The sequence below is a fragment of the Rattus norvegicus genome, chromosome X (genome assembly GCF_021556685.1).
Source record: "Rattus norvegicus strain SHRSP/BbbUtx chromosome X, alternate assembly SHRSP_T2T, whole genome shotgun sequence".
Taxonomy (NCBI): domain Eukaryota; kingdom Metazoa; phylum Chordata; class Mammalia; order Rodentia; family Muridae; genus Rattus; species Rattus norvegicus.
In genome coordinates this window covers 142,193,035-142,203,207 of record NC_141554.1, presented here as the reverse complement: position 1 = coordinate 142,203,207, position 10,173 = coordinate 142,193,035, and the positions used below count along the sequence as shown (strand labels likewise).

Sequence of the window (10,173 nt, the reverse complement as noted above, 5' to 3'; positions counted from 1 at the left end):
AAACCAGGAAATTGGTGGTGATTAAGAAGAGACCAACATCACTGAGGTGACATCTTCTGGGAAGTGTTTTCTGAGAGCACAAAGAAGCTGTGTTCCAGAGATAGCCAAGGTTGTACCTCATGCTGTGGTTGGACTTGGTAATGTATAAGAGTCCCTCAGGTGGTACTGGTTTTGAAAGCATGGAGGGATCATGAAGAACAGCTTTGGCTTGGCACTGTGAGAGGTCATGGGAGGTCATTGGTGAAGGTGCAGCCTCAGTTAACAGTTGATGGCCCAGGACTGAAGGGGTCATGAAAAGGATTTAAGGCTTGGCACCATGAAGAGAGCCTATGATTGGCTTTTGGTGAAGCCTAGTTGAAGCAGATGATCCCAGTGTATTGTAGATGCCAGTACCATGGGATGATCACTAGGAACAGCAGCTGTAATGAAATGCATCAACCTGAGGTTAGAGTGCTACAGAGGGGAAGAGCTAGAGAAGTAACACCAGGCCTTTGGAGGATCCCAAAAGATCATGTGTGGATGCTAGACATTGAAACAAGAAACTGTAACATTGAAGCTGCCTTGGGGACCCCAAGATTTTCGAGATGCCACAGCCATAGGATATGTCTTGAGGAAAGCTGCTAACAAGGAGTGGAACCAGCCCAGAAAAAGAAGTTTGTTGCAGTGGTTCTCAACCTTCCTAATGCTGTGACCCTTTAGTACAGTTCCTCAGGATCAGTTGTGCTGATCCCCAACCAAAAAAGAAAAACATTTTTGTTGCTGCTTTATAACTTCAATTTGCTATTGTTATGAATCACAATGTAAATATCTGTGTTTTCTGATGGTCTTTGGTGACCTCGTGAACTGCTAAGTTGAGAACTGCTGCTCTATTGACATGATCCTGATCCCTATCTCATCTGTTCAGTGTCAGTTATGTGCTTAGCTAATACTTAGTATTCACTTAAAACTAGAGCTGGACTTTCTCCTTATGAGGGTGGTGAAAAGGAGACAATTTGGACACTTTCATATGTTAAAAAGACATGTATATATGTATACATGTATACATGTATATGTGTATATGTGTAGAAGTTCTTTCTCCCAGCCCCATGCTCCCAGAAGTAAGAATCAAACTCAAAATATGCTTATAAATAACTTAGCTAGGCCCATCCCTGACTGGATCATAGCTTAAATTAAACCATTCTTATCTACATTCTGCCATGTAGATTGGCTGGCTGGTTACCTGTACTCAGTCAGGTTCAATGTGTTCATCTTCACCCATCTTCCCCAGTGAATCTCCTGCACCTGCCAAGTATATACAAACCACGACCCTGGGTATGCACTCCCTGTAGCCAGTGGAAAAACTATGACACGTGATACATCCATACAATACACAAGATAGTCTCTCTACAATTACCCTTTTTTAGTTAAATAAAAGGCTTTTCTTTTCAAATATATCTTGAATAAATAACTATTATATAAGCTACTAAGTACTATTTATATTCATAATGTCCAATCCATAGGATTTGGCAAATTTAAAAATTATTTTATTATCTATCCTATCTTAGTATGCCTAAAGTTTTGTATTTAACTCAATTTTATCCTAATTTGCATAACCAGCCTAAAAGCATCTTTTTAGGCCTACATCTTCTTAAATCTTAAACAATTCAAGTTGAATTGTGAGACTCTAACTGTCTAGTCTTCAATCCCATCAGATGCCTGTGAAGGAATAATTATTTCCTGAGTAAGTAGACAATGCAGATAAGCAACTTCCAAGATTATGGAAAAGACAGACATTGTTTGCTGTCTGAACAATTTCCCAGAATTGTCTCTATAATGTTGGAGTATCCATCTTCAGTCTTCTGGCCCAGTATATCTGACAGACCTTTTGTGAAGCAGGAATTATGAAAGACTTGCATAGCCTGTCTTGGCAGAGCTTGGCAATCAACTTCCCTGTGTTCTTTCTGGATAGAATTTTGTCTGTAGTTGAAACATGGGTATTTTGATTGCCCAGTGGCTAGCTTGCCACAGTTGAAGCGACTCCGTATCGAGGTTATTGATGTTCATCATCTTCTTTGAAGTAGCATGCATGGGATTCTTTCATGAGCAGGCCTGTCATAGCCTAAAAAAGGTCTTTTAATAATGAAACAATTTTAAATGCCACATTCTGTGGATTTCTGGGGTTTTTGAAGACCAAATATCTTTCCATAGATTATCTGAATTGTCAAAAATTATTCTTAGCTATTTGCTATCTTAATAACTTTGAAATCATCTTATTATAATAAACTAAACTAGTATCTAATATGACATGAGTTTGACTATCTGACTATTATTTTGTGTCTTTCTATTTATTCCTAACAGTTCATAACACTAGTAGCTTTTAAAAGAACTAGAACTTTATATTGTGTCTTTAAGAATTATATAGGCGGCTGCCGCCGCAGAGAACTCGTGGGCAGCACCCCGCGAGCAAACTTGAGCCTCGGGATCACAGGTAAGACCAACTTTTCTGCTGCAAGAGACCTGCCTGGTGAACTCGGGACACACAGAGGCAGAATTCCTCTAGGACCGGCACTTCCTGTGTTTACCGGGAGTCCCACACCCACAGATCCCGGACCCCAGCAGCTCTCTGCACCCAGACCCCGTGAGAGAGAGACCTCACCGCCTGGTCAGGTGGGCACTCCTGAGGCTGCAGAGCGGAAGAGACCACCAACACTGCCCACCCCTGCCCACATCCCTGGCCCAAGAGGAAACTTTATAAGGCCTCTGGGTTCCCGTGGGGGAGGGCCCAGGAGCGGCAGGACCCCTGTGCCTGAGACACCACCGGAACCTGAAGGAACAGACCGGATAAACAGTTCTCTGCACCCAAATCCCGTGGGAGGGAGAGTTAACCTTCAGAGAGGCAGACACGCCTGGGAAACCAGAAGAGACTGCACTCTGCACACATTACTGATTCCAGAGGAAAACACCAAATGCCATCTAACCCTGGTGCACTGAAGCTCCCGGAAAGGGCGGCGCAGATCTTCCTGGTTGCTGCCACCACAGAGAGCTCGTGGGCAGCACCCCGCGAGCGAACTTGAGCCTTGGGACCACAGGTAAGACCAACTTTTCTGCTGCAAGTGACCTGCCTGGTGAACTCAAGACACAGGCCCACAGGAACAGCTGAAGACCTGTAGAGAGGAAAAACTACACGCCCGAAAGCAGAACACTCTGTCCCCATAACAGGCTGAAAGAAAACAGGAAAACAGGTCTACAGCACTCCTGACACACAGGCTTATAGGACAGTCTAGCCACTGTCAGAAATAGCAGAACAAAGTAACACTAGAGATAATCTGATGGCGAGAGGCAAGCGTAGGAACCCAAGCAACAGAAACCAAGACTACATGGCACCATCAGAGCCCAATTCTCCCATCAAAACAAACATGGAATATCCAAACACACCAGAAAAGCAAGATCTAGTTTCAAAATCATATTTGATCATGATGCTGGAGGACTTCAAGAAAGACGTGAAGAACTCCCTTAGAGAAACACAGGAAAACATTAATAAACAAGTAGAAGCCTACGGAGAGGAATCACAAAAATGCCTGAAAGAATTCCAGGAAAACATATATAAACAAGTAGAAGCCCATAGAGAGGAGACACAAAAATCCCTGAAAGAATTCCAGGAAAACACAATCAAACAGTTGAAGGAATTAAAAATGGAAATAGAAGCAATCAAGAAAGAACACATGGAAATAACCCTGGATATAGAAAACCAAAAGAAGAGACAAGGAGCTGTAGATACAAGCTTCACCAACAGAATACAAGAGATGGAAGAGAGAATCTCAGGAGCAGAAGATTCCATAGAAATCATTGACTCAGCTGTCAAAGATAATGTAAAACGGAAAAAGCTACTGGTCCAAAACATACAGGAAATCCAGGACTCAATGAGAAGATCAAACCTAAGGATAATAGGTATAGAAGAGAGTGAAGACTCCCAGCTCAAAGGACCAGTAATTATCTTCAACAAAATCATAGAAGAAAACTTCCCTAACCTAAAAAAAGAGATACCCATAGGCATACAAGAAGCCTACAGAACTCCAAATAGATTGGACCAGAAAAGAAACACCTCCTGACACATAATAGTCAAAACACCAAACGCACAAAATAAAGAAAGAATATTAAAAGCAGTAAGGGAAAAAGGTCAAGTAACATATAAAGGCAGACCTATCAGAATCACACCAGACTTTTCACCAGAAACTATGAAGGCCAGAAGATCCTGGACAGATGTCATACAGACCCTAAGAGAACACAAATGCCAGCCCAGGTTACTGTATCCTGCAAAACTCTCAATTAACATAGATGGAGAAACCAAGATATTCCATGACAAAACCAAATTTACACAATATCTTTCTACAAATCCAGCACTACAAAGGATAATAAATGGTAAAGCCCAACATAAGGAGGCAAGCTATACCCTAGAAGAAGCAAGAAACTAATTGTCTTGGCAACAAAACAAAGAGAAGAAAAGCACACAAACATAACCTCACATCCAAATAGGAATATAACAGGAAGCAATAATCACTATTCCTTAATATCTCTCAACATCAGTGGCCTCAACTCCCCAATAAAAAGACATAGATTAACAAACTGGATATGCAACGAGGACCCTGCATTCTGCTGCCTACAGGAAACACACCTCAGAGACGAAGACAGACACTACCTCAGAGTGAAAGGCTGGAAATCAACTTTCCAAGCAAATGGTCAGAAGAAGCAAGCTGAAGTAGCCATTCTAATATCAAATAAAATCAATTTTCAACTAAAAGTCATCAAAAAAGATAAGGAAGGACACTTCATATTCATCAAAGGAAAAATCGACCAAGATGAACTCTCAATCTTAATATCTATGCCCCAAATACAAGGGCACCTACATACGTAAAAAAACCTTACTAAAGCTCAAAACACATATTGCACCTCATACAATAATAGTAGGAGATTTCAACACCCCACTCTCATCAATGGACAGATCATGGAAACAGAAATTAAACAGAGACGTAGACAGACTAAGAGAAGTCATGAGCCAAATGGACTTAACAGATATTTATAGAACATTCTATCCTAAAGCAAAAGGATATACCTTCTTCTCAGCTCCTCATGGTACTTTCTCCAAAATTGACCATATAATTGGTCAAAAAACGGGCCTCAACAGGTACAGAAAGATAGAAATAATCCCATGCGTGCTATCGGACTACCACGGCCTAAAACTGGTCTTCAATAACAATAAGGGAAGAATGCCCACATATACGTGGAAATTGAACAATGCTCTACTCAAGAATAACCTGGTCAAGGAAGAAATAAAGAAAGAAATTAAAAACTTTTTAGAATTTAATGAAAATGAAGGTACAACATACCCAAACTTATGGGACACAATGAAAGCTTTGCTAAGAGGAAAACTCATAGCGCTGAGTGCCTGCAGAAAGAAACAGGAAAGAGCATATGTCAGCAGCTTGACAGCACACCTAAAAGCTCTAGAACAAAAAGAAGCAAATATACCCAGGAGGAGTAGAAGACAGGAAATAATCAAACTCAGAGCTGAAATCAACCAAGTCGAAACAAAAAAGGACCATAGAAAGAATCAACAGAACCAAAAGTTGGTTCTTTGAGAAAATCAACAAGATAGATAAACCCTTAGCCAGACTAACGAGAGGACCCAGAGAGTGCGTCCAAATTAACAAAATCAGAAATGAAAAGGGTGACATAACTACAGATTCAGAGGAAATTCAAAAAATCATCAGATCTTACTATAAAAGCCTATATTCAACAAAACTTGAAAATCTGCAGGAAATAAACAATTTCCTAGACAGATACCAGGTACCGAAGTTAAATCAGGAACAGATAAACCAGTTAAACAACCCCATCACTCCTAAGGAAATAGAAGCAGTCATTAAAGGTCTCCCAACCAAAAAGAGCCCAGGTCCAGATGGGTTTAGTGCAGAATTCTATCAGACCTTCATAGAAGACCTCATACCAATATTCTCCAAACTATTCCACAAAATTGAAACAGATGGAGCACTACCGAATTCCTTCTATGAAGCCACAATTACTCCTATACCTAAACCACACAAAGACCCAACAAAGAAAGAGAACTTCAGACCAATTTTCCTTATGAATATCGATGCAAAAATACTCAATAAAATTCTGGCAAACCGAATGCAAGAGCACATCAAAACAATCATCCACCATGATCAGGTAGGCGTCATCCCAGGCATGCAGGGATGGTTTAATATATGGAAAACCATCAACGTGATCCCTTATATAAACAAACTGAAAGAACAAAACCACATGATCATTTCATTAAATGCTGAGAAAGCATTTGACAAAATTCAACACCCCTTCATGATAAAAGTCCTGGAAAGAATAGGAATTCAAGGCCCATACCTAAACATAGTAACAGCCATATACAGCAAACCAGTTGCTAACATTAAACTAAATGGAGAGAAACTTGAAGGAATCCCACTAAAATCAGGGACTAGACAAGGCTGCCCACTCTCTCCCTACTTATTCAATATAGTCCTTGAAGTTCTAGCCAGAGCAATCAGAAAACAAAAGGAGGTCAAGGGGATACACATTGGAAAAGAAGTCAAAATATCACTATTTGCAGATGATATGATAGTATATTTAAGTGTTCCCAAAAGTTCCACCAAAGAACTACTAAAGCTGATAAACAACTTCAGCAAAGTGGCTGGGTATAAAATTAACTCAAATAAATCAGTAGCCTTCCTCTACACAAAAGAGAAAGAAGCCGAGAAAGAAATTAGGGAAAGGCCACCCTTCATAATAGACCCAAATAATATAAAGTACCTCGGTGTGACTTTAACCAAGCAAGTAAAAGATTTGTACAATAAGAACTTTAAGACACTGAAGAAAGAAATTGAAGAAGACCTCAGAAGATGGAAAGATCTCCCATGCTCATGGATTGGCAGGATTAATATAGTAAAAATGGCCATTTTACCAAAAGCGATCTACTGATTCAATGTAATCCCCATAAAAATACCAATCCAATTCTTCAAAGAGTTAGACAGAACATTTTGCAAATTCATCTGGAATGACAAAAAACCCAGGTAGCTAAACCTATCCTCAACAATAAAAGGACTTCAGGGGAATCACTATCCCTGAACTCAAGCAGTATTACAGAGCAATAGTGATAAAAACTGCATGGTATTGGTACAGAGACAGACAGATAGACCAGATAGAACAGAATTGAAGACCCAGAAATGAACCCACACACCTTTGGTCACTTGATTTTTGATAAAGGAGTCAAAACCATCCAATGGAAAAAAGATAGCATTTTCAGCAAGTGGTGCTGGTTCAACTGGAGGTCAACATGTAGAAGAATGCAGATCGATCCATGCTTATCACCCTGTACAAAGCTTAAGTCCAAGTGGATCAAGGACCTCCACATCAAACCAGACACACTCAAACTAATAGAAGAAAAACTAGGGAAGCATCTGGAACACATGGGCACTGGAAAAAATTTCCTGAACAAAACACCAATGGCTTATGCTCTTAGATCAAGAATCGACAAAGGGGATCTCATAAAAGTGCAAAGCTTCTGTAAGGCAAAGGACACTGTGGTTAGGACAAAACGGCAACCAACAGATTGGGAAAAGATCTTCACCAATCCTTCAACAGATAGAGGCCTTATATCCAAAATATACAAAGAACTCAAGAAGTTAGACCGCAGGGAGACAAATAACCCTATTAAAAATGGGGTTCAGAGCTAAACAAACAATTCACAGCTGAGGAATGCCGAATGGCTGAGAAACACCTAAAGAAATGTTCAACATCTTTAGTCATAAGGGAAATGCAAATCAAAACAACCCTGAGATTTCACCTCACACCAGTGAGAATGGCTAAGATCAAAAACTCAGGTGACAGCAAATGCTGGTGAGGATGCGGAGAAAGAGGAACACTCCTCCATTGTTGGTGGGGTTGCAGGCTGGTACAACCATTCTGGAAATCAGTCTGGAGGTTCCTCAGAAAATTGGACATTGAACTGCCTGAGGATCCAGCTATACCTCTCTTGGGCATATACCCAAAAGATGCCCCAACATATAAAAAAGACACGTGCTCCACTATGTTCATCGCAGCCTTATTTATAATAGCCAGAAGCTGGAAAGAACCCAGATGCCCTTCAACAGAGGAATGGATACAGAAATGTGGTACATCTACACAATCGAATATTACTCAGGTATCAAAAACAACGACTTTATGAAATTCGTAGGCAAATGGTTGGAACTGGAAAATATCATCCTGAGTGAGGTAACCCAATCACAGAAAGACATACATGGTATGCACTCATTGATAAGCGGCTATTAGCCCAAATGCTTGAATTACCCTAGATGCCTAGAACAAATGAAACTCAAGACGGATGATCAAAATGGGAATGCTTCACTCCTTCTTTAAAAGGGGAACAAGAATACCCTTGGCAGGGAAGAGAGAGGCAAAGATTAAAACAGAGACTGAAGGAACACCCTTTCAGAGCCTGCCCCACATGTGGCCCATACATATACAGCCACCCAATTAGACAAGATGGATGAAGCAAAGAAGTGCAGACCGACAGGAGCCGGATGTAGATCGTTCCTGAGAGACACAGCCAGAATACAGCAAATACAGAGGCAAATGCCAGCAGCAAACCACTGAACTGAGAACAGGACACCCGTTGAAGGAATCAGAGAAAGAACTGGAAGAGCTTGAAGCGGCTCGAGACCCCATATGAACAACAATGCCAAGCAACCAGAGCTTCCAGGGACTAAGCCACTACCTAAAGACTATACATGGACTGACCCTGGACTCTGACCTCATAGGTAGCAATGAATATCCTAGTAAGAGCACCAGTGGAAGGGGAAGCCCTTGGTCCTGCTAAGACTGAACCCCCAGTGAACTAGACTGTTGGGGGGAGGGCGGCAATGGGGGAGGGTGGGGAGGGGAACACCCATAAGGAAGGGAAGTGGGGAGGGGATGTTTGCCCGGAAACCAGGAAAGGGAATAACACTCGAAATGTATATAAGAAATACTCAAGTTAATAAAAAAAAAGAATTATATAGGCATTAGTTTCACAAAACATTGAATATATATATATACACACACATTATATGTATCAAAACTAACATTAAATTAATTTCATATACAATAACATATGCCAATGTATGAAAAATAACTTTACTTTTGTATAAATATACAAAATTCTATACCAATGTATCAAAATATAACTTCAATTTTGCATTAAAATACAAAGTTATCTACCAATGTAAGATTATGGCTATAAAATGTTTTTGTCTTTTTTTTTTTTTTTGGTTCTTTTTTTTCGGAGCTGGGGACCGAACCCAGGGCCTTGTGCTTCCTAGGTAAGCGCTCTACCACTGAGCTAAATCCCCAGCCCCTGTTTTTGTCTTAAGAGTAGATTCATAATCTACCTCATCTTTGTCTATACATTTTTTATCTTTATTAACTTGAGTATTTCTAAAAATATGGAATGCTTCACGAATTTGCGTGTCATCCTTGCTCAGGGGCCATGGTAATTTTCTCTGTGTCGTTCCAATTTTAGTACATGTGCTGCGGAAGCGAGCACTAATTTTTTACAACACATCCACATCTCCCCTTTTCTTTTCAATCCCCTTATCTAATGAAAAAGGAAGAATAAGGAAAAGGAATGAGAAAAAGACTTCATGCTAGAATTCTCTAATTCATGCTCCCCGTGTCTTCTGTTCAATGTTGTATGAGTCTGAATCTGTGCCTGCCCAAAGACTGTCCTGTGGATTTGCCTGTGCCTGACTTTGTGTCTGTACCTGTCTCTTAGGTATCTGTCTCTTATATGAGCCATGTGTGTTTGTCACTTAAGAAGGGTTTTGATATGTAGTTTTTCTTCCCTCATCTTGAGGGATAAGCAAATACATCACGTTTGTTTGGTCCTTTTGATTTTCTCCTTTTCTGTAGCCAAGATCTTCAGGGGGTTCTCCTATCAAAACTGATTCTTATTACTTTCGATGGAATCCAAGGGTTTTTCTTCTTCTCTACTGACACAAAACCCTCTCTCCCCATATAATATGTTGAAGTCATCATAAGAGTAAACTGATCCAATCTAGCAGCCCCATTTTTTTTTATCCAGGTCTGCTCCATTTTGACTTTTCTCAAAGAGAATGTGCAGTATCACCATTACCA

General features: G+C 40.4%; 1 non-coding gene across 1 annotated transcript; it reads right to left on the bottom strand.

The window, feature by feature from the left end:
• Positions 1–9,476: 9,476 nt before the first annotated feature.
• LOC120099390 (U6 spliceosomal RNA) lies at positions 9,477–9,583 on the bottom strand. Its single transcript, XR_015647227.1, has one exon. It is a non-coding gene; the product is annotated as a U6 spliceosomal RNA (small nuclear RNA).
• Between the last annotated feature and the right edge of the window lie 590 nt (positions 9,584–10,173).